At 32.3% G+C, this 26,845-nt stretch overlaps 1 protein-coding gene across 9 annotated transcripts in view; it reads right to left on the bottom strand.

The window, feature by feature from the left end:
• The window catches only part of NLGN1 (neuroligin 1), a 732,068-nt gene that overhangs the window by 603,593 nt on the left and 101,630 nt on the right, over positions 1-26,845 (bottom strand). The gene's annotated exons all lie outside the window — the stretch shown is intronic.

Here is a 26,845-nt window from a genome sequence, read left to right as displayed (position 1 = left end):
TTTGGAGCATTTGATGTTCATTCAGAAAAGCAGAGGATGGCTGCTGTGAGCCTGTTGTCAAAGAGCATGACCTAAGTGCCATTACATGGGCTTCAATGTTGCTTACCTGAATCCTTTGCAATTCAATGACTTCAAGATTACTACTTGCATTTTTGATAGGCTTTAGAAAAAAAGAGCCAATATAATAAATTTTAGAATTCTCTTTTTGTATGTAATACTTCAAAAATTTACCGTGCCTATCAATTATTCAGGAATCTTAAAAATGAGAACTGAGATTCTGTAGGACCAGAGAAGGAATGAGATACTGTGTGTCTAACAAGCCCTCGACCATACTCTGATTATCAAGGTCCCAGTAAACTTGGGAAGTTGGATTCACTTTCATGCTGGTGATTGCAGAAGCTGCAAGGACTCAAAGATCATTTTCTTAGCTGGCTAAATAATTAACCCTTTTTAGTTTAGGAGCTGTTAAGAAGTCAAAAGATTTTTCTTCTACCATTGGTTTTTCTATTAGCTGGCTATATGACTTTGAGAAGTCACATTTTGGCCCATAGTTAATATAGCTATTAAAATTAGAAGGTAAACGCAAATGAATTAACAAATACCTGTCACTAGATGAGAGACTCGATATTGTAAATTAATCTATAAAATTTATACGATTAGTATTTTTTTAAAAACTCACTATAGTTTTTCATGAAACTTGAAAAGTAAATTCGAAAATGTGTTTGCAAGAGTAACAGGTCAAAACTTGTTGATACAATTTTAAAGAAGAAAGTATGGGGAATTTCCATATGAACTTATTAAGGCTTAATATAAAATGACAGTAATTGAGGCAATGGAGCTTTGGTTCAGGAAGAGAAATAAATTCAATAGAATAGAGGGTTCAGAAATATGTTGATAGATTTATAAAAACTTAATAAATAGGTGGCATTAGAAAGCAGTGAAAACATGAATTATTTGGACAATAGATTAGGCATATGAAAAAAATTATAATAATAGCTCTCAAATTCACACCTAAAGATGTATTTAAGGTAGGATAAAGACAAAGATGCAAAGCAAAGCTTAAAACTTTTAGGAAAAGATAGCTTTATTATAGAGAAGGGTTTATTAAACATTAAGATATAAAGTGAAATCTATAAAGAAAAAAATGTTAAATTTGATACATTAAAATTAAAAACTCATGTACATCAAAAAAGTCAAGGCATAGACTAAGAAGATATTTGCTATGCATATAACCAAAGAAGGATTAGTATCCAAGTATATAAAGATTTTTTATAAATCTATAAAGATAAAAAATATAATAAGAAAAAATGAACCAAGAAGATGAAAACAGTTAATTGACAGAAGATTCTCAATGTCTGGTAGACAAATGAAAACAGTACTCAATTTCCCTAGTCATTAGAGAAATGCAAGTTAAAATGACAGAATATCATTTCACACCTATGTAATTGGTAAAAATATATAAGTCCGGCAATATAAAATATTGATGAGGATATGGAACAACCATGGAGAGTATATAATGCAGCAATGACTTCAGAAAGCAATTTAGTGATAGTTGAAGATTTGCATATCTTAAAATCTAGTCTCTCTGCTCCTGTGTACTTCTTTCTCCACACATGTACAAAAAATACTCAATACAGAATTACCTGAATGGCAAAAGAAAAAAAAGGGAGGGAGAGGTATAATCTAAATATTAAGATATAAATATGAATAAATGGACAAGTAATTTATAGACTATTTATATACTGCAATATTGTAGTAGTTGCAGCAAAAAAAAAAAAAGAATGCACTATAGCTATTTGAGTTACCCTGAATTTATCTTAGAAATGCAATGCGTAGCAGCAACAAAAAAGTGGTTTGCAGAAAGATACTTGTGGGATGGTACCATTTATAAATCAAGTTTAAAAACATGCAAAATAATTATATCTATCATTTTTGAGCACATCCATATGTAGCTAAAGTATATATACATGCATAGTAATGATAAACATGAAATTCAGAATAGCAGTTATCTTTGGGAAGAATGGAGGTTAATTAGGAAGGCATCATAGTGAGCTTCAGCTGAATCGTCAATGTTTTATTTTTCAGGCTGAATCTTGAGTACCCAGGTGTTTATAATGTTACATATAAAATGTTAGTATGCCTGAACTATTTCAGTAAAATTAAATATTTAAACTAGATGATTTTTCCATAAACCCTTACAGTATTAGGAATATTTTTAATTGGAATAAGTATATGTAGAAGTGAAAAAAAATAGCACGTGAATTCAAAATTTCATGACATGTTTCTATATAGAGATTTTAAATATCTGTAGTACTTTTATTTCTAAGTGGAAATAGATAGATACTTATTTCTATAATGCATATGAAAATTTCCAGCTAGCAAGCAAAAATCACCATCTAAATGAGAAAAATGTAGTTGAAACAGGGGAAAATATAAAACTTCCAACTAGTTCTTTCTTGTATTTTCCTTTGATCTCAAATATAACACCTCATATCTAGTAACAGGGCCTCTGGAATTGTGAAATAGGCAAACAATCAATCATGTTCAGTTCTGACCAGTTACCTGGAAACCACCAAAACCAGAGTAGCCCTAAGCCAAATGACAACACGAAAGATAATTTCTCCAGAATATTTAAAATACATATGTGAATTCAAATAGGGAGGCTGTATTGATATGAAATATGAGAACTTGAAATCTCTTTTCAAAGTCATTAAATGACATTTTTCATAACACATGAAAAAATAGTAGATACCACATTTTAGGAAATCATTTTTTTTTAGAGCTCAATCTTAGGAATAAAATAGTTAGATTAATAGTTAATATCACTTAACTCAGGCTGAACTCAGGAAAAATGCCTGAACAAATTATCAATTTTCAACCACTCAGAAGTGTTCCCAAGCAATAACCAAAGTAACTTTGAGATGAATAAATAGTGAAAGGACGATTTAATTTCTTTCGATGATAGAACAGACAAGGGGGAAGAAGTAAATGTAATATTCTGAAATTTGGAGAAGGTGACATGTTATTTCAACAAGCACTTATTAAAAACTATCTCCTGCATACTGGGCACAGTACAAAGCATTTCGCAGGCAAGTTGACTGGAAAACAAACAACCACTACCAACTCTTACTTTGTTATTAAAAATTAATTTGGTTATAAATGGTTAGTAGTTATTTTTAATTAATATTTCACCATCCATACTGAAAAATGAGAGGTATCAATATAGAACTGAAGGTTCATTTTCAGTGTGATTAAGTGTAAACTGGTTTGAAGGTTAAGGTAGTCAGTGAAGGAGGAAGAGTAAATGAAAGAAAAGTAGAATGAAGATAAAATATGAATCAAATTCATATATCCCCCTGGTGATTTACTTTACAAAAGGTGTAGAAGCTTACATAATCTTTGTGTTTCTGAGTGCAAATGATTATTGAATGAATAATTTAATAGATTAAAGGGTGAACCTAGTTGGTACATAAAAGAAACAAATTTATGCTCTATATTGGATGGGCTTGCTAATTTCTCTTCAGAGAGGGAATAAAGGAAAGAAGTAAAAAAATGGTATGACTTACAATAATAAGAAATGAAGAATCGGGATTGGCAAACTTGAGTGCCAATTAAAATATGGAATTTAATTTGATTATATCACTAAAATTTCAGCTGGTTAAACTCCATGGTAGGATTGCTCATCTCATTTTGGTTTCTATACTTTAAATAAATAAAAAATGATTAATACCAAAAGGATCATGTAAAGGAATGGCGTGCTTCTAATAAAAAAAAATACATGAGAAAGTATTTAATTGCTGCTTTTAATACAGGAGTCATTATGAAAAGAAAGTTATGAGTTTTGGGGGGGAGATAACTAATATAAAAGCATGTCTTTTGTGACCAGGTCAAATCAATTAAGTTCTGCCTAGCAGAAAATATTTTAGGATGTTATGAAAGATTGGTGTTTTATGCCTGAAAAAAATAAATAACATAAAATACTTTAAAAGAGATTTCTAAAACAAGTCTTGGAAAAAAATTTTCCTCTACCATCTTCAGAACTCCCCTTATGTAACCTCATTTTAAGAGGTCAGACCTGAATCTAAATGAATGGCAATTGGTAATTATGAAAGGCATAATAATAAAAAGCACTGCAACATTACAAGGCCTAACTACTGCAAAGGTGGTTGTTTATGAGGAGGTTCTTTCTGCAGGCAAGAATCTGCTCACACAATCCTCCTTAATTAGAAAAGACTACTTAAAACACTTGACTGATCTTGAATATTTCAGGTATGTATTGCGAGAACACACCTGCTTAAATGCTAAATTTACACATGCATCTTTATATTTCATGGTTTAAAGACTTGTAATGGAAACCAAGGAAGTAATGATGAAGACTAGATATTTTAGGATAAGACTGTCGCTTAGAGAAATGTAGCTTATTCATCAAGGTTGGTTTCAGATACCGAAACATATTTTTAGAGTTCAGGGGCGTAAGTCAGAAACGAATTCAGATTTTCAAAATAAATTAAATCATTTTGAACTGTTAAAAACTTCAAAATAATGGTGCCATTATGCTAATAATACTGTTTTTTTTCCTTTTTGAAGGAGCTCTTTTTTTAAATCTATAATTTACAGCTAAATTTAATTGGTACAATTATTCTTTACTTAAAATATACAAATATTTGACTAAAAAGATTTTAGCTATTCATAGTTAAATATATTATTTTATGAAATATATTATTTATTTTGAAATATAAATTTTTATATATTTGTGAGATCGAATAGTATTTTTACTATTAATATCACCCAGGATTCTCATGATATTTTAGCTGCTTTGACTCCATCATACCACAATTAATTTTAGTTCATTGCAGTATAATTTAGAATGAGCTAAATTACCTAAAATTATCTTAAATATTCTTTTAGTACTGAATAAATACAAATAGAAGATCATCCTATTTTACTTCATCCACTATAGTTTATTTTATAATATCTGTTTGAGTCTTTCTAGTATTGTCAAAATTTACTGTAAAATTTCATTCAATTATGGAAAAGCTCCATGAAAATTAGTGTTCTATAGTTCAATCTAGAAAAGGAAATGTTTGGCTATATCCCAAAGGCATTGCCACCTTACTGACTTTATAGATGCAGGTTGGATATTCTTCCTTTTCCTATTCTCCCTTTACAAATTAAACAATTAAAAGTAAACACTAGCCTGGATTTTTATTATTGTTCAATTAGTGATTTAATGAGCATCATCTACCTGTTCAAAAATATTTAGTTCCATAAGAGCCTAAATATTAAGTAAAAGAGAACTTTAAATGAAAAGGAATGGTTCTCTCTCTCTTCTCTGCCTCTGTGTGTGTGTCTTCCTCTCTTTTTCTCTGCCACTGTCTCTATCTTTGTCTCTCTTTCTCTCAAGATTTCTGAATATATAAGTCTGTCTCTTTAGTTAATTTTTGATTATTTATATCAAGTTGGGAATTACTTCACAAATGTTTGAAAAAAATGAATTTTCTTAAAAGTACTTGTATTTGCTTTCAGAGCTTACTTTTTTATTGCATGTGAATAAAATTATTTCTGATAATCTGGAAAGAAACAATAGAATGATATAATAAAATAGAATGATAAAACCATATCACAGTCAATGAATAAGTTGTTCGGCCTTCCAACCATCCATTATAAATATCATGACCCTCAGCTTTTTTCTCTAAAAACTTCCTAAGCCTCCCTAGAGAAAAACAAGCTAATAAATGGTATTTTATTATTTAAAAAAATAAAATAAAATCTTGACACTTTATTTCCAATTCTTACTAGGAGGAAGTGAGAGAGAGAAAGAGAAAAATAGTAATTTTAAAAAAATAGTTGCTTAAGTAAGTTATGCAGAAAAGTTAATGTCAAAAATGTTCAGGGCAAAATTTGTTATAAGTCGAAGTTGATAGACTACCAGAGTAAATAATTTATGTGTCAACAGAAGGTTTACCTACTGTATGATGGAACGAAAGTATACTTCTTTGCTATCTGCAATACATTAAACCAATTCACAATTCATATCCTCATCTTCAACATTCACGAGTTTGAAAACAGATGGAAAATACTTTATAGCTGAACTTCATTTTTACCGGGACTCAAACTAATCATTAAAACAGAGTACATTTTACTATGACCCCAAAATTACAGCTTTATAATCTTGTATAAACTCCAAAGATCTTCTTTTGCTAAATAGAAAAATAAAAATAAAAAGCAATAAGGTATATGACTGACTTAACTAAGGTCACACTGAGTTCAGTGGCATCACTAGATGAGAGGTTATTGTATGTACCACGCCACTTCAGACTTGTTGCTTTTTATGTTTGGCTATTGGTATTAAAGTGTCACTCTTCTTAAAGTATTTGACTACAACCAAATTGTAAAATTTATAATTAACAGATTAAGAAAGGAAAACTCTAAATATCCTTAGTATAGTAAGCAGAATAAGAGCCCTCCAAAAATGCCTACATTTTAATCTCTAGAATTTGTATATGTTACCTTACATGACACGGGGTCTTGGTTGGTGTGATTAAATTAAGCATGTTGAGATGGGACCGATGTAATCACAAGGGTCCTTCTCCTGATCAAAGGAAGGCAGAGGAGTATGAATCAGAATAAGAGATGTGCAAACAAAACCAGAGATCAGAAAGAGAAAAAGAGAGAGATCTTAAGATGCTACACTACTGGCTTAGAATGTAAGAAAGAGTCATAAGCCAAGGAATGCAGGTGGCCTCTAGAAGTTGGAAAGGCAAAAAAAAAAAAAAAATGGATTCCCCCATAGCACCTCCAAAAACAATGCAGCCCTTGCCAGCCCACTTTAGATTTGGAAAATACTTTATAGCTGAACTTCCTTTATAGCTGACTTCCTGAACTTCAAATTCATAAATTTGCATTGTTTTAAGCTATTAAATTTGTGATCATTTATTATAGTAGCAACAGGAAGCTAATACACAATTAAAAATATTAAAAGTATTCTGGGGATAATTGGTGTTGTCCAATAGAAACATAATGTGTGCTACATAAGCAATTTAAAATTTTCTAGAAAACATTTTAAGAAGAGTCAGGTGAGATTAACTTTAATAATATATTTATTTAATCCCAAACATAAAAATACTATCATTGAGACATGTAATCACTATCAAAAATTAATGATATTTTATAATTTTTTGCACAACTCTTCAAAAATCTAATGTATATACTGGATATCTAGGTGTCTAAAATACATCTTAATTTGGACTAATTTTATTACAACAGCTCAATAGCCACAGATGGCTAGCAATTGCCATATTGTATAGTGCAACTGTAATCTATAAGAAACAAATTAAAAAGAAAAATTTATATATTTTGTATTGACGATTCTAGTATTCTTTTATCTGTAACAACCTAGATTAAAAATCATAAAGATACCTAAAAAAATCAGGATGGTTGTATGGCCAATATTCTGCTAATTTTGTATTTGAATAGTGCATCTGAAAAGTTCAGAAAAGGAACAACAAAAAAAAATAATATGAAGAATGGGCTGATTACCTAATGATACTAAGTTGTCTGATATTTGTGAAAAATGCTAAGGATAATAGAAAAGAAATTTCTCTGGTATTTTCAAATAACCAAGGATAGGATAATAATGGCATTGCTTGGGGTCGACTGTATAATATGAGCAAATGACCAACAGAAAAGCAGAACTATTAAACCTTAGTTACCATTTCTCCATAGAGAAGGATGATGTTTAAACTGGAAAAGAATATGATGATAGGAAATAGTAAGAAAGCTTAAAGGTGATTTAAATCAGTTTTAAGATTCCAGGTCCAAATCCATTACCTAAAAAAATGCTAAAAATACTTGAACATGTGTTCTTGAAACTAGTTCCTATTATCTTTGAGTCATCATGGGAAAATGCTATGAAAATTGTTAGCTATCCAGGTTTTCAAACAGGATTCCAGCAACTGAAGTTTACTATTCTTGACATTAATGGAAATTCTAAAACCTAAGTTTACACGTGTTTACTAAGTATATGTCAAATCAAAATAAATTTTTTTGGTTAGAGCTGCTGGAGTGGCAGATAGAAAATGTGTTTCGAATTGTTTATCTTGACTTCATCCAAGGCCACTCATAATTTTCTTCTGGACAAACTTATGAAGTATGGGGTGAATGATGATAGAGTTGAGTAGATCTTTCAAAAATTGGATAATCATTTTTCTGTAGCACTCAATGAATGTTCTTTGATGCCCTCTTCTTTTCTCTCTTTTTTGAGGTTTAAATTTTCTAAGGGAATACGTTTTGTAAGTAGGCCTGTCCATTGTGCAAATTAGTCTAATGCTGAGTATGAATGAGAAGCTTTCATAGGAGCCTGCCTTAGATCATAGATTTTTAAATAGATTATTTAAAATCATGACCTGTTTTTGGAATTAGGTTTTTCAATGATGCTTTTTATAACTATTTGTTAAGTAGTTTGATATAAATTATTTATATATTAAATTTTAAATTGAATTTTAATTCGATTTAATCATATTTTGACTTCTAGCTTCTCTCTGGGTCCTCTATTGCAAAATGGAGATAAAGATCTCCTGATTTTTGGTTTACTCACTGATATAATATAAACATTTCTATTTAATTAATATCTGTATTTTTATCAAAAGGCATTTCTTATTAATAGTATTTAATTGAATTAAAAAGAACTTTTGGTTGTAAATAGAGTAATTTTAATAATGGCTTCCCAATTCACATTTAAAACAAATCAAATAAAATACAACGAATTAATCTTAATTTTGGCTGCATACATTTCAAACAAACTTTTATAATATAATGGCTATGCTCTTTTATCTTTTTTGACCCCCTAATATGGGAAAAATATTTTATATCCCCTCTCTCCCCAAATATATCAAGGGGTAGATCAGGAAGAAATATAACAGACAAAATTATAATAATAGTAGTGACAACAAAAATGAAAATAGAGTCTCAATATAACCTATCTTCTTCCTTTTCTCATACTCTCTCTTTTCCTCTCCTCTTCTACCTCAGTTATTTTTAATATGTAATACAATATATATACTATTATAAATATATTTAACTACATTAATATATTTAATATACATGAAATGCAATATAAATAGTATACATATGAGGATATACATATTTCTATGTAGCCATTGCAGAGACTAAAATTTGTACCTACTTTGTTGCTCTCTCAACTTTCTTGAAATCATACAGATTTAATAGTTAAAATAACAAAAATAATATCAACTGTCATTGGTAATTCATCCTCTGTACTTATGTGTATCTTTCAAGGGTACATTTGAAAGATATATTTAATTTTTCTTCTTTTTACAGGTCAGAAAACCAAAACCCAATAACACTAAACAATTTGCTGCTACTAACAGATTAAACTGAGATTGTATTCAAATTTCCATCCAAGCCTCTTGTACTTCCCATTCATTGTGAAGGATGATGAACTCAGAGCTAAAAGGATAGATACCGAAGGAATGACTTAGTGCTAGGAGTTAATATTAAATGGAATGGTCAGTTGGGATGTTCCTCAAAAGAGAGGGGATCACCTTTGGGTAATGAAATGTTCAATCTACTTCTCAAGAAGCAAGGTTAATGTTACAATCGATTAAGTCAGCTTTGGTCGCCCTGTCTCACTTAGGGACAATGCTGCTGACTGTTTTGAAGAGCGATAGAGGGTGAGGGTGTCCTCTGTAGTGAAACATGTTGATTTCAACCCTCAGGAAAGCTAAACTCTGTACTGAAGTGACGCACTACATCAGGAGGGCATTGCCAAGCATTCAACTTGAGATTAGTTTGCAAAATCTTCTATCAATATCACTCATATGAGAGGAGACACCCAGGCTGCCCCAGCCAACACTTTGGGCTGCTGGCAAAAGCATTGGTTTTCCAGATGAGGCTGTCTAGAAACCACAGACAGAACCAACAATGAAAGATGTAGCCAAATGCATCAGGGAAGAGTGATCGGGGTAGACTATGACACTAGTAGAGTCAAATAGGGTTAGGGAGAGAGATCACAGAGGGCCTGTTAATGACAAGATTCTTTATCCAGGACTTGCAAGTGGCACTAGAATTCTTAACATAGATCCACATTGCTTCATGGCTGCATGGCTATGCCACCCTCTTCACTGACCTCCCTCTCCTTATCTAATTTTCCTTTAGGAGATTGATCAAGCTCATGCCAAAATAAGCTTTTTATAAAATAAATCTGATTAGATCCCTTCTATGTTTAATTATAAGAATTGGTGGTTTTCACCATAGTTGCCTATTAGAATCCCTTGATGGGGAAGGTGAATCTTTTCCTGTGTAAGAAAAAAAAAAATGCAGCTTGCTGCCAGTGTTCATTTAACATCACGGGTATGATTGCTACATTTCCCAGGATTTGACGTTTTCAGTGACCAAACTACTAAAATCAGAATGTTATAAATAGAATGATGTCATTTGTTTCCAAAGACTATTAATATACTAGAGCTATGTGAAGATAATAATAAAAGTGAGATATTTCATGGCAGACTTTGGGGGTAAGGTTAGGACTGTACCCGCAAATTATCTTGGGGTAAATGCTGCAGCCACTAGCACCTCAGCAAGTATTCTCAGGGCAAACAGTTAAAAGGTTAAAAATACCAATGCTTGGACTTGCCTATCCATCCCCACAAATCAATTAAACCAGAACCTCTGGAATTAAGGATAAGTCACCAACATTTTTAAGACACTTCCAAACAATTTTTATGTGTAGCCAGAGTTAAGAATGCTGACCCAGAGGGTACATTTTAGACTTCATAGAATACTAATAATGTTTTCTTAAACTGGACCCTACTAGCACAGGGTGGTGTGCACAGAATTTGCTATCAGATGGACCTGGGTTCAGTTCCTAAGTTTTTTATTTGCTAGTGACACTTTATTCCCTCTGAGCTTCTCTTTCTCATCTGCAGTATGGGAATTGATACAATGTTTGGAGAAAGGCAAAATTATTTATTCTCCTCAAACTTTAGTCTTCTCCTGTTCGGTTTCGAATTAATAGTAAAATTGTATATGATTCATACACTCCACCCCGATACCAAATGGGGGTTCTTGAAATCAATGAATGTGCCATCTCTAATTTACCTTATCATACAGAACGTGATCATTTTAATGTAGCAATAGAAATTTACATGTTTACCACTTTATAATTTCTGGAGTACACACACACAATTATTCAACTTTCTTAACCACGAAGCAAGGTTAAAATAGATAAGAAAACTAGTTATTATAGGTGTTATAATCCTTTTTTTTAACAGATAATCATAAAGGGTTAAATGAATTTCTTAAGGTCCCGTAGGAATATAGATTGTAATTCATTTCCGCTCCTTTCTTGACCATTAGTGCCATTTCATAACATCATTTGATATGAGAATAATTCATTATATACTTAACTTATAGAGAATAAATATTTTTTTACATTTTCATAACAGAAAAATTCTTTACATTTCATTTGTTCATTACCTTTTGTTAATGCCATAAAAATTTGAAATTACACCATTTACCAGGCAATGTACCAGGTCCTAGAGATGCCTAGATACAGTTCATCCTTAAAAGATTTGCAGTCTACAAAGGGAGACATGCACGATGCATGAAATTTGTGGGTCAGTTAACCCATTTGCTAACCGGATATGCTGACAGAATTTTTAAGCTCTCTTTAGACTAATTTGAAATAATAAAGAACTATTGTGTAATAACTGCCTGACATCAGCCACTCTGAGTGCCATTAATTATAGGCTTACATCTCTCTATTATACCTCGCTCCTTATAGGTCATTCTTTATATAATCCTACTACACTTGGCAACACTTCTTTCTCTGTGAATAATTCTGTTTGCTTTGAGTTTGAGGAGGCTAAACATTGTGAGGGATTAAATCTGTATTCAATTTAATAGAAAAATCAGTTTAATACACTAAATTATAATATGCCTAAAACAGCTTTAATTTGTATTATTTTCTTGCATTCAAAGATAATGCTCATCAATATATACATCTATAGTTTTAATAAAGTTCTCATTGTAACATCTGCTTCTTCTCACATCGATTAATTCTAATGAATTTGAAATCGTCAGGTTTGTCAGAACATTTCTTCCTGTCAAAGCACCTTCATGGTAGCATAAATCAGTTTATCTATATGTGGTCATTTATTTAACCAGACATCCTGAGAGCCATGTCTCAAAATCATGCTTCTGCAACTGCTCTGCTCCCTCTTTCTCTGTGTGGCAGATATCTTGCAACTTCCTTCTTTTTTCCTATGCAAAGAGAAAAATAAACCTATCTCTCTAGAGTACTGCCTGAATTTCTTCCACCATCTTTAAGTATTTATACGCTTTCCTGAGCCCACAGATTGCTAGAAGTAGGCACCAGCTTTGTGAATGCAAGCTAGCTCTTTTCCTAGCCTCAGCAAAGTAAAATGATTGGGAATTCAGCAGCCCAGGTCCCAGGATTTTGTAGAGTTTGGAAAATATGATTTTGTTGCTCATGGCCCAAATCTTAGTCACTTTCAGATGATCTCCTGTTTCCCACTCCTATACTGCCCCACTGCAAAATGCTTGCTCTCACTGTCACACGCACTTCATCCTCTATCTATCTATAAGGCAGCCTGTCTTGTTTACTCAATCTGAATAAACCTGGAGGTGGCTACTCTCTCTATTCTTCACTGGATTTCTGTCCTCTTAAATGGGCAAACAGCATAGCTAAAAACATTCCATATGGCCAAAGTAAGTTTCATGGTGACACTCAAACTTCAAGATGGCATGGAAGTATAATCTTCCCATGGCCTTGGTTGCAGAAGAGAACTTGAACTATTGAGAAGAACTAGTCATTTTTGCACAGTTAATAACAAAATATGATATCCTTAAACATTTACTTCTCAGTATGATCATTATGGTTCTTCTTGAATGTCTTTTTACCAAAACAAGAAGGATGAATAGAAATCGGTATTGGTCATTAATCCCACACCACTATAGTTTTCTCTTACTCGGATCTATAAAGAGCAGAGAGAAAAATACAGTGGACTTTAACAGAAATCTGTGCCTACCATAGGTGGAAGTTGTGATTTAAAAAAAAAAAAAAAAAAACTTATTCTGGGGATAAAACACTCTAGGCAGATGGAGTAGTGAGCATCTGGTATTCCCGGTATGTTCACAGAGGAGGGACGAGGCCAGTGTGGGAGCATGAAGAAAGGGAATAAAAATAGGCGATGAGGTCAGACAGGTAATAAGGGCCAGGTCAGGGATGGTCTTGTTTACCATTAGGGTTTTGGCTACTATCCTGGGAGAATGGAAGCTTCTTGCAGCATGTTGAACGTAAGAGTAGAAGAGTAAGTTTTATTCTGAAAAATTCAGTCTGCTGCCATGTTGAAGATGTACGTGGAGGTGCAAGCGTAGAAACAGGAAGACCAGTGAGAAGCCCATTGCAGAAATCTAAATGAGAGATTTTGATGGCCCTAACTGGTGTTATAGCAATTGAGGCTGGGAGAAAGGCGTGAGTTTTTTTTTTTTTAATTAATTTGACATGTAATATTGTATAAATTTAAGAAGTGCAATGTGTTGCTTTGATAGATTCATATATTATAACATGATTGCTGATGTAGTGATATTTATCACATTACAAAATTATAGTACAATATTATTGCCTATATTCATTATACTCTGCATTAGGTCTCTAAAGCTTATTTGCTACTCCTTACAAGTTTGTTCCCTTAAACACCATCATTCTTATTTCACTCTGCCCCTCCCTTGGTAACAACCATTTTTCTCTGTGTTTTAAAGGTTTGTCTCTTTTAGATTCCATAGAGAGGCAGAATACAGTACTTGTCTTTCTCTGTCTAACCCATTATGCTAGCATAACGGCTTCAAGGTCCATTCATGTCACAAATGGGAGGATATCTTTTTCATGGCTGAATAACATTCTATTGTGGATGTGTACCACATTTTTTTTTCTGTTCAAGGAGTGAGATTCCTATATAATTTAAAGGTAGATCCTAAAAATTTTCCTAAATATATAACGATGTGAGAGTAAAAAATGATCCAAGAAAGACTCCAAGTTCAGTGACTTTATTATCTAACTTTATCACATTTGTAAAGATCCCAGTAAAATGTAAATTTCTGTGAGAGCAAACAAGATACAAGCCGATTGGAGAGAATCAGGAATCCTAGCAGTGCTGGAAGTTCCTAATTAGATTAAACTGTTGATTTTTAAAATCTTTTCAGCAATACGTTTAACTTTACTACTTGAAGTAACTTGATGTAAATAAATGTCTCTTGATGGTAAGATAAATCAATCCTTGACTTTGGGCGCAGATTCACCTACATTTAACTTCCCTTAGCTTTTACTACAGATTTGTTTATTTATTCTGAGTTTCTCAAGAAATGAAAGGATGGGACATCTCTAAAAGGCCCCATTGATGTTTTTTAAAAATGTCATTTGCAAATGAATTTTTATCTAACAATAATTCACTTTGAGCAGGCAAAGTGTGTTCTCATTATGCAAAGTTTGATCACTGCAGAGCTTCACACTTGCGCTATGGCCAGGTCATGTCTTCAGATGACCCTGATTGGAAGCAAGCTTTTCTGCCACAGTAACATGCCATACTACAAGCCTGTCATCAGAAAGATATAACAATTGACTATGTATACACCTAGTAAATGAACTTCAAAATTTATTTTGGGGAGCAGTAAACACATTCATCTTTAGGTTTGGGGAATTAATCACTTCCCTCTCAATAACTGATAGAAAAAGTAGATTTAAAAAATCAATAAGTCTATAGAAAATTTGAATAAAACTGTCAACTGTCTTGACCTAATGGGCATAGATATTACAACAAAACTATAAATGCACATGGTACATTTACATAGATATACATATGCTGAGGCAAAACATAGGTTTGAAGATCTTTAAACACTAAAATCATAAAAATACTTTCTCTGACCACAGGAGAATTAAGTTAGAAATCAAAAGCCAAAAAAAAAAAAAAAAAATCTTAAAAACACATTTATTTAGAAATGAAAGATAACCTCCTAAAATACATTGTCCGAAGAAGAATTCTAAAATAATTCAGAAAATATTTTAACTACTATTAATAAAAAATATAAAATATAAAAAATTGTGAGATACAGCTAAAGTAGTGTTTAAAGAGAAATTTACAGTTTTAAATTAATAAGCTAAAAAAAAAGCACAAATAAACCCAATAAAAAATGTGTATATTTACAAAGAAATAATTAAAAGCACCAACAAAAACAAAGGTTGCCTTTCAGTAAAGATCAATAACATTGAAAAACACCTAGGAAGACTGGGTAAGAAAAAAAAAAGAGGATGCAAATTATAATATCATGAATCAAAGAGGAACAGTCGATAAAAAATCTTTCAGAAAATAGAAGAAAAATGTTAGAATATCATGAACTTTATACCAATAAATTTCACAACTTAGATAAAATAGACAAACTGCTTGAAATTTACAACTTACCAGTGATTGAGGAAATAGAAAATCTGAATAGCCCAATATCTATTTTCAAAAAATAATTAAGAATCAAGAATAGATCTTTGCATGGGCAACCAAAATGGCATAAATAACAGAGCCTCCATTCATTCCTCTGGCACCCCAATCAAAATTGTGACAGAAACAAGGAGTAGCAACAAAGAAAAATCATCTGGGATCTAGAGGAACAAGCCATACAACTAGAGAGAAATCCAAGAAAGTAACCTGCAATGGCAAAAGGAAAGACTGGGTGAGAATGTAGGGCTGCCCTGTCCCCAGCGGCTGAGTAAGACAGAGGCTGCGGCAGTGCCAGAAGCCTCTTAAAGGGGCCACGTCCATGAGGGGATATTTTTGCGGTGACAGACCTGCTCTCTCTGAGCACCAGTACCCATTCAGCTGAGCACAGGGGGCACCAGGGACTTACAGGGAGAAATTGTTGGAGTGAGGGCCGAGGCAAGACTCAACTTGTGCAGAAGTGCCAGCGGTATCCATTGTTCCCTGTTGAGCCCTCCCCACTCCCAGTGCTCAGACACAGCACTGCCATTGACGTGAGGTCATCAGACTGGATAACAGAGGTCACTCCGCCCAGAAGATTCCCTGAAATCCTGCCTGCCTCAACTTATGGCCCCACCCAAGCCACATCCAGGTTTATCCTCAGCAAGTCAGGTGCTCCTTGCTGAGCAGCACTTACACTAACACTGGAGGCAGCAGGCCTTGGTTTCTGGCACGGCCTTTCGAAGTAACTATAAGCACAGCATCTGTGGATTGCTTGCTGAATCTTAACAGATGGCCCTGGAGGGGCAGAGGATCGAGTTAAATTTGTCCTGTAGCTGAGCCCCTCTCAGGACTGTGCCACTGGACATCTACTTCACAAATCCACACAAGTAAGACTGGGAGACTTAGGAGTTTTTCTTAGTACATAGAAACAGACATAGAAAGGCAGCCAAAATAGGAAGACAAAGAAACAGAAACCATATGAGAGAACAGAACAGAGATCCCAATATAATGGAGTCAAGTAATCTAACAGATGCAGAGTTCAAAACACTGGTTATAAAGATGCTCAATGAACTTTTGGTTAAATTCAGTGAGAACTTCAACAAAGAGACCAAAAAAAAAAAAAAAAACAAACATAAAATGGAAATGGAAATTATAACAGAGAACCAGTCTGAAATGAAGAACACATTACCTGAGATGAGAAATATATTAAATGGAATAAACAAAGGAATAAACAGAGTGAATAAAGAAAAGGATCAAATGCCCTATATATAGGATGGGAAAGTCAAGGACATGCAATCAGAATGGCAAGAGATAAGATGCCAAGACTATAAAAATAATTTAAGGAGCATATGGGACACTATTAAGGGTCCAAATATCCGTCTGATTGGCATAACTGAAGAAAATCAAGATGTTGAACAGCTGTTTGAAAAAAATAATGATGGAAAACTTCCCTAACCTGCTGAAGGAAATGAACATAAAACCCCAGGAAGCTCGTAGAATTCCAAAAATCAGAGATCCAAAAGGCCCACACCAAGACACATCATAATTAAAATGCTAAAGGTTAAATACAAAGAAAGAATATCAAAAGCAGCAAGAGAAAAACAGATAGTTACTTATAAGGGAAAACCATAAGAATGGCAGCTAATTTCTCAAAAAATAAACTATGCAGGATAAAGGGCTTGGCAAAAAATATTTAACAGGATGAAGACCCAGGATCTACAACCAATAATAATTTATCCAGCAAAGTTATCATTTAAAGTTGAAGGACAGATAAAGAGTTTTCCAGACAAAAATAAGCTGAAAGAATTTATCACTACCAAGTCTGTATTACAGCAAATGTTGGAGGGACTTTAAGAAGAAAAATCATGTATCAAAAACAGGAATAAAGAATGATAACAACTAAATTCCTATCAATAAGTACCTCAAATGGGAAAGAATTAAATGCTCCAACTAAAAGAGTGGATGAATGGAAAGGAAAACAAGACCCCTATATGTTGCCTATAAGAGAATCACTTCAGATGAAAAGACACAGATTAAAAGGAAGGGGATAGAAAAACATATTGCTTTGACGGACCTAGAAGGTATTTAAGTCAGAGAAAGATAAACACTATATGATTTCACTTATATGCAGAATCTAATAAAAAGAATATACTAATCAAAAATAGACTCACAAATATAATGGACAATTTGGTGATCGATGGAGGGGAGGGAAGATTGTAGGGCTGGGAGAATGGGGTAAAGGGTTAAAGAAATACAAGTTAGTAGCCAATGGATGGACACGGGGATGAGGAGCACAGCATAGGGACTGCAATTAGAAAGAATTCGTTGTGTAGGTGGAGGGTCAGGGGAGGGAGGGAGCAAATGTGGGGGCGGGGAATGTTTTACAAACTATATAGCTGTCTAACCAATGTACTGTATACTTGAAACTAATCAAAATAAATTTTAAAAATTAATTAATTAATTAAGTAATAATTAAAAATATTTCTAAAAGAAAACTACAGGCCTAGAAGTGTCACTGTTGAATTTTATCAAACATTTAAGGAATAAATAATGTCAACCTTTTAAAAACTCTTTCAGATAATAGAAAAATATGGAACATTTCCCAATTAATTTTATGATTTCTACACAATCCTGACACCAAAATCTGACAAGGATATTGCAAGGACTATATATATATATATATATATATATATATATATATATATATATATATATATATAAAATCCTTCTGAACATAGAAACAACAGGCCTTAAAAATAATAGCAAATGAATCCAAATGAATATATAGAAAAAATTTAATATGTAGGGTTCATCCCAGGAATTCAAGGGAGGCTTAACATTCAAAAAATTATCCCATATAATTCATCAATCAAAGGTTAAAAATCATATAAATATCTGAATTATGGAGAAAAATAATTTATAGAATTCTATACCCATTTATGATTTACAAATATATATCAGCAAACCAACAATAACTGGGATTTTTCTTGATCTGATAAAAGACATATTCTGACTATTCTAAGAAATCAACACTAAATAGGTAAGTAGTACAATGAAGATGGCCAAATATTTTAACAAACCACTCACTAAAGAAGACATATGATAGCCAATTAGCAAAAAAGGTACAGGGATACCTCAGAGATACTGTGGGTTTGGAGCCAGACCACTGTAATAAACTGAGTGTCACAATAATGAAAGTCCTAATCTTTTTGAACATAGACGGTCTTGCCTTCAGTTTGTAAAATAAATGTAACACTCATGAAGTGCAATGAAAGCAAAGCACAATAAAACAAGATATTCCTTATTTGACATCATTAGTCATTAGAGTAATGCAAGTAAAAACCACAATGAAATGCAATTAACACTTCGTAAAAAGCTAAAAGTAAAAAGACCAAAACACCAAATGTTGGCAAAGATGTGGAGCAATTGTAACTCTCATACATTGCTTATGGAAATGTTGAAAGATTCAACTATTATGAAAAACAGTTTGGAAATTTTTTTATAGTTACACATTCAACCAAAAAGCCAGAGTCCTACTCTTATTTATACAAGAGAAATAAAAAATACATAGCAGCCAAAAACTTAAAACAAGCTAAATGACTTTCATCAAGAGAACTAATAAATTGTGAAATACTATTTATTGGAATACTATTCATCAATTAAAATAAACAAACTATTAAGTTAACCTGGCTAAATCTTTCAAACCCAAAGACGCTGATACAAGTCATGTTTTTGAAGTTCAAGAACAGGCAATACTAGCTTGTGATGATTAAAATGTGACTAAATTCAAAAGAATAATTTCCTGGGTGTGTGCAGGTGTTGGAGATTGACTGGGAAAAAAGCACAATAGGAATTTTGGGGGATGATGGAAATATTCCATATTGGGACTTTTCCCCTTACCATGTTCTGCCATGTCCTGAAAATCATAGTGAAATAACCTTCATTGGTGATTCAGTCTTAAATAAATCTACTTCTATAAACATTGAAACAAGGGAAAAAACTTTAGATAGCTTTGTTTTTCTTCTAAACTGATTCTGAATTGTCTTTCATTTTTAGATTAGGAAACTGCTTTTAATTATACTTTTTAAACCTTTATAGAATTATAAACCTCAGCATAGTTTTTTAAAATAAAGTTGATGTAAATATTAAGAAATAGATAAAAGTTATTTGCTAGTGTCACCATGTGGCAGCAATTGAATAAACTATTACAAATATAATCAAAAATAAATTTCTAATAGTCAAATTTCAATTCTTATAAGCCATCTTAACCAACTTACCCCTGCTCTTTCTCACTATCTCTCTTTCATATAAAAATACCAACATTATGGAAGGGAGGAGAGAACACATAGGACGTTTAGTCTCCTTTCTTATCCAAAAACATCGCTGCCCTGTATATCAACCAGCAGAGGGCTTAATAAGAGAATTTCCAAGTCCTCACAAAATAGCTAAGAGTACCTCTGTTAGTTGCCTTTGTTAAACATGTAATTTGCCTCTTAAATCTGCACAGGCAGTGTAGCTGATTATTCTTATTAGTTGTTAAACCTAACCACTACTTATGTTCATTCACAGTTCTCTTTTCACTTGTCACATATAACCAATTATTCACAAGCATTTTTAGTACCCGAGTGGACAAATCCTAGAATTTTAGAGTTGAAAGTCGCCTCTGAGGTCATTCTTCTGAGGCCTTTCAATTTAAACCTTTTACCTAAGAGACTCTTTTAATAGTGCTCCTGACAGATAATTGGGTAACCTCTGCTTGTGGTAGAAAGATAAATAGATATTTATAAGAGAATGCACTGCACATATGCACAGTTCAATTATCTGGCACCCAAATCGTTTTTCCCATACATTCTATTTGTTAGTCCCAGTAATTCTCTCTGTTCGTACGGGGGGTAATTTCGATCCCTATTCTAGAGGACAGCCATTCAAAAACTTAGAGACTCTTGTCCTTTCTTTGGATTTGGTATCAGCCTTGGTAAACAATATAATTGTTTATATACATATCTATATGCAGTTAGTGTTTATATACATATCTACATGCAGTTAGTTCTCCTTTTATTTAGATTTATTTTTTAATGAACTAGTTAATTGTAGTGATCCCTATCACTTTGGAAATTTGAATCCGTAAATCTAATCCTCCAAATACTTATAATTTGAGAGTATAAGGACCTCCAAAGTCAAGAATAGGCTTGTGATCTAACCCAATACCTTTTAAACATTAATGTGCATTTAATTACCTGCAATCTTACTAAAACGCAACATCTGATTCAGTAGTTCTGATGCAGAACCTTGGAGTATGCATTTTTAACAAGCTTCCTTGCTGCTGGTCCATACATCACAGTGAGTGACAGGGTCTAAATAGAATCCTTTATACAGATTTTATTAAATTTCAAATACGTGGCATGCTTTTCTACACTATTTAATGTTATATAAACACATAATTAAAGCAATACATTAAAACTAACGCAATATACAAACAAGTAATGCTGTTTTATTCAAAAACCTCAAATTTGCAGAGAAAATGAGACTATTTACACCAGTTTTCCATTGGTAACAATTATTATCTGATATATAGATACTCCGGGCTAGGAAAAAAATACTGTCTCAGATTATCTGAAATTATTTAGAGGTCAATAATTGCTCAAAACTTGCATTATGATTAAAACCACTATAACTTTCCTGATGTTGTACCTGTTAATTAAGAGTCTAATTTCTATAGAGCACTTTCCTCCCTGGTGGTCAGCTCTCACTTTTGCCATCAAAAAGACTTTTCCATGTTTTCACAAAGGTGAAAATAAATTTCCTGTCCAGGGGATTAGGCACACATACAACAGCAAATTTCTCATGTTACCACATGAATTTTCCACAGCTAGTTTCTTTCAATATGGAATAAGTAATTTTCTCTAAGGAAAGAATCATTCATTGCTGAACAGTCATCATCTCAAGGCTGGCTTACAAAGAATATTCTCTATCATTCTGGATATATTTGTTTTACTTAGTTTTTTTACTAATTTACTAATAGGAATTACTATAATTTATGACTATATAAATTATAATTACTGCTCATTTACTATAGTGTCTAGGAACTTTATAAGAGCTTTTATTAATAACAATGAAACAGCTACTACTACCATTTAAGTGCCTATCTCCTGCACAATACTGTCATTGTTCATGCTTACAGAATTCTGAATAAGTAAGTATAATTGGTGCCATTATATTGAGGAAGAAACGGAAGTTCATGGGTGTGAAATAGCTTGGTTGGGGTCACTTGAGTAATAAATGTTAAGCTGGATTTGGAGCCAGATGACTTTGGCATCATGATCACCATGCAACTCTGCCTGCCTTTGGAAAGGATATCATATTAATACATAAAAGGTTTTCTGTTTAAGAAATTATAATAAACTTTAAAATGAGAGATTACATCAAACTAGATGCAAAGAACTTGTAAAGACAAAAGGATCGTTTTAAATATGGCATATCCTCAGGGCATTAATATAAATCTTCTTAGGATGATTAAAAAGAACTTATGTCAAACATAGTACTTTTAAAAACACAAAACAATTACTCCATCATTTAAACTATTTAAATCTCACATATTAACTAAATGACAAGGAGTATCCAACCAATTTAATGAATCGATAATATAGACATTAGCTGAACTAACAGCTCATGTGTTTAGTTTAAATAAGCACTCAGCTGGCTTAGCTTGGTGCTTTGTTTTCCAATATATGATGATCCTCAATTTCAATTCCCTCAATTTTTACTTCTTTTTTTGTAAAAACTTTTGGTAAGAACTTGAAAATTGCACTACCTATCACTAATATTCTTGTACTTTCTGTAGTTATCTCCTTGTCTCATGTCCACAACTCCAGCCCAACTCAGTCTGTAACTTCTCAGGTTTAAAATTTATTGATGAGGGTAAGACACAAGTAGAGGTGATTAGAACCAGAATGAAATTTTCAGATAAATTGATAGTAAAGAAATCTGAATAGATCTATAGAAATATTGGAGATGAGATAAGAAAAGATGTCATATGTGTAGGGAGAAAAAATTGGAAGAATGTCAGGGAATTTAAATAAAAATATATTATTTATAGGATATAAGCTGTAAGTGACTAAATCGTGATGCATATTTTAATGAGTCAGATCCTCTCAATGTCTAAGATGTTTTATGATAGTATTCTAGTTTTTATTCTACTGTTAAAGTCACTAGTCTACTAGTATTGTTTATATTAGTAAAATTAACTCCAATAAGTAGTAGTATAATGGCCTCACAAAGATATTGCAGGTTACAAATGTGATTTTATGAATCCTGAGAATTTAGGAAATACTTTCAATACTCTGTCAGTAGTTTTAGAAAATATACTTAATATCAAGTGGCCCTACGTTGACTATGATGACACCCAGGTCATTTGCAAATTTTGTATGATGAGTGTGTTGAAGGTAAATGTTAAATAAATATCTAACATAATTCTTATTGTTGAACTCATTTAGGTTTCTTGCTTTACTCTCTTGCTTTCCCTAAACTTTAGTCCTTCGTGAATACTGAGGAAGGATATAATAACAGCAGAAGATTCCTCCTTAAAACCATTAATGTGTGCCTGCCTAAACATGCTATTTATCAAAACACAGCATGTATTGGATCCCATATTCAATCAAGGGAAGAAGAGAACATTATGACTAATTGCTCTAGACTTCTGCATATATTTATTAAAAACAAAAATTTCTCCATTTCAATTGTTTAAATACAATTCTCATTCACATTTTACTTAGAAACAATCTACAAGATCGCTAAAGAAATATTTACAATAAACTGCAATACTCCATTTCATATCATATACATATATACAAATATATATATTTACATATTTATTTATGTATATGCACACTGGGTATGTTTTCGTGTACTAGATTTTATTATAAAATAATACATATTTTTGTAGGCAAAATAAATAGATAATAAGTCCTATTGAGATGCTAAAAGACAAATCTTGACTGAACTAACAACAGGATTCATGACTTTTCTGGCTTTCACAGTCTAACTCAACTGACATAGCTCCTCATAATCTCCTATCACCTTCTGTATTTTGAAAACCATGATCTGCCAGTGACCTGTAGAATTAATCATTGAGGTAGAAGATAAGGTTATGTCACCAATAACAGCCCACTGAGAAAGGTTAGTTTTTAGAAGATACTATGTGACTGACTTTAATAATAGAATAAACAGTGTTCAATGACTTGCAAGCATAGGAAATATTAACATAATTTACAAAAGATTGGTTTATCCTCCAAATCCTAAGGGTTAACATTGTCAGCTGGCTAAATTTGGTTCAGAAATACGCACAGTCACCTTCCATCGATAATATAAGCATCTTAAAAACTGGTTCAAACATTTTTATAACAAGCATTGCATGATTTAGCATCCGTCCTGTAAATAATATCATCTAATAAAAAAAAGAAAAGCATTGTTTTTACTCAGGGAGCAAGTAAATTTTAGTATAAAATGAGAGGCAACATTTTTATTGACACAGGAGAATGGACTAGCAAATGGGAAAAACCTGTTTGGCTCACTGAAATTATATTAAAATAGATATACAATATGAAAGATATTATATAATCATTTTATTTGCTTAACCAAAATTTGAAATGTTTTTGTTTGTCTCCTCCTAAAGAATGTTTAGAGCTTGTAAATATGCCAGAATAATATTCTAGGAAGCAGTCTTTAATTTCTTAAGGGAATAGATAAGTATGAGTGTAAAGAAATATCTTGATACTTTCTTTAAACACATAGTTTATCTGAATTTACTATCTAGTTGTGTGAAAAGGTGATAGTTACAGATTATTTTGATCCACAATGATAGTGAACATATTTATAGTGTTTACTCATTAAGTGTGCTACCTTCAATATAACAAAAATCCAGAGTTAGTGGTTAAAAAACACCCCCAGTGCATAAACATATGTTGTCACAAATCTTTTTCTGAAATGAAAGTGATTGTGTTAGGAAGAACATAATACAAAAATGTATACTCACAATTCTCAAGGGATGACAATATATTAGTGTTTTTCAAACTGCATTGTATGACCCATTCATTGGGCATGAAATTAATCTAATGGGACATAAGCAGGTATTTTTTAATGGTAGACAGTAGAATAGAAGAGAATACGATATACTGGAGGACACTGTACATGGTAAAGTAAATATTCAATAAAATCTCCATTTCATACCATATACATATATACAAATTTATATATTTACATATTTATTTATGTATATACATATATACACGCTGGGTATATTTTTTGTGTACTAGGTTTTATTATAAAATAATACATATTTTTGTAGGCCCTAGTAAAAAAAATAGAAAACTATTTCAATAAATAATAGCAAAACCCAGTCTTTATCACCAAACAAATCATATATTATACTTTCCTTAGAAAATTATCTTAAAATTAACTGACCACCATTGGCTCTATAGACTGATCATTTTATATAATGAATACTATTTCTTTAACCACTACAGAAGCATCATATAATCGAGAAAAAAAGTCTAGGTACTGGCCTCACATGAACATTGTGGTTTTCAAACAGTTTCTAGTTTACTCTAATTTCTTCAATGCTTTTCTTTCACCTTTTTATTACATTAAGGTATGAAAAATTTTAAAGTTCAGCTGAATTTTTGTATCTTAATTTGACTTAGTCAAATTTCCATAAAGCTTCCTTGATATATTGACCAGTAATTAATTTTAGAGAAGTAGGATAGCCTGACAGCCCCCATTTGGCAAGGTCAGAAGCTATAAGGTCCAGAGAAATATCGGTAATAAGGTGGCTGCAGAAGTTAAGTGAGAGGCTAAAGATGTTTTGGGTGGGTATTGGTTTGAAACGAGGAAAATAGGAACAATCTCAAAAAACTTTTTGAGCTTTTTTTGAGTGTTAGAGAAAGCAGTAAATGAGCAAGTTAATACATTAAAAAATTATCGTAGTAGAGGGAATGATCGGGGGGAGAGAATAAAACTTTTTATCACTACTCAAGGGAAAGAGCATTGGGGTAAAAAATTAGAACATGTACAGGTTTTGTTTTTATAAATCATTCAAAAGAACCATCTGGTCTCCTTACCAATGCTTCTATTTTTGCCCTCTGTAATAGAAATCAAGCTCTTTCTTCCTGGCCTGGAATTATAATCAGACCACCTTCGTTTTATATAACCCCAAGAGAGTATTAACAACTTTTGATTACTGACAGTCTGGAAAGAATTCTAACTACTAATCTATTGTCTATAAGTATTTTATTCTTATACCAATGCCATAAACAATCCAATTCTGTAAAAGCTGACACATAATACCTAGTATGAAGAGAAGAACTTATGTTTAGTAGCAACCTGAGGAAAAATAAGTACATAAAATCAACAATGAAGCATCAGTGTGGTTCACTGGCGATCTGGGACTGCATATCTGGATATAATATTGGATAAATTGAGAAAATTAGGGCAATCATGGATCAAAAGTTGTAACACAGCATTTTTGTGCATCACAGAGACCCTTCAGGGAAACCCCAGCTCAGCAATGAGTTCATTTATCACAGGGATAATGACCCAAAAAACATTCTTCTAGAGACAGTGTGGAAACTATTTCCTTTTTACAAGAAAGGCACCCGTGGAACTAATTAGGATGAAGTACTTCTTTCAAAGTATGGGCTATAATCCTGTTGAGTGAATAAAAGATTTACAAGACTATAGTTCAGAATGAGAGAGAAAACTCAAATGACAGCTGATGGTGGCTTTTGGTATGAAAATAAGGAGATTTGGAGAGATTCAGACAGTTGCAAGAGAAAGCAGTAATTGCACCCAAGAACAATTTAAATAATGCAAGCCACTGTAGCCCCAAATTCAATTAACAAGTGCCCTAAAGTGGATAAGCCTCCCCTGAAATGCATATCCTACTTATAGAGTCTAGTAAAAGTAATGGAAAGGTGGTTCCCTCCAGGGAGTAAGCCAGGAGCTTACGATAAGAGATTACATTTTAATTTTATGCCTTTTAATTTTGCACTGTTGGCTTTTTTAAAAAGCATATGTATGGATTAATTTAAAAATAATATTGAAAAAGAGAGTATTGCTCATCATATTAGCGAATGTTAGCTATTTATTTTCTCCTTCACTTGAGATGCAGAATAATTTTTATTTGTAGATTTGTGTATATGCTCAATTTATGTGTATAAGGAATGTATGTAAATGTATAATATCGAACATTTGTTATTGTTTCATTGTCAGCTGAACAATAACACAGAGATTTGAGAGTACAACCTAACTGCCAAGGCTTATCATACCCATGCATAACAAAGAGA

Source organism: Rousettus aegyptiacus, unplaced genomic scaffold (genome assembly GCF_014176215.1).
Source record: "Rousettus aegyptiacus isolate mRouAeg1 unplaced genomic scaffold, mRouAeg1.p scaffold_m13_p_4, whole genome shotgun sequence".
NCBI classification, from domain to species: Eukaryota; Metazoa; Chordata; class Mammalia; order Chiroptera; family Pteropodidae; genus Rousettus; species Rousettus aegyptiacus.
The sequence above is the reverse complement of the archived record's forward strand: the minus strand, read 5'-3'. Positions and strand labels throughout refer to the sequence as shown.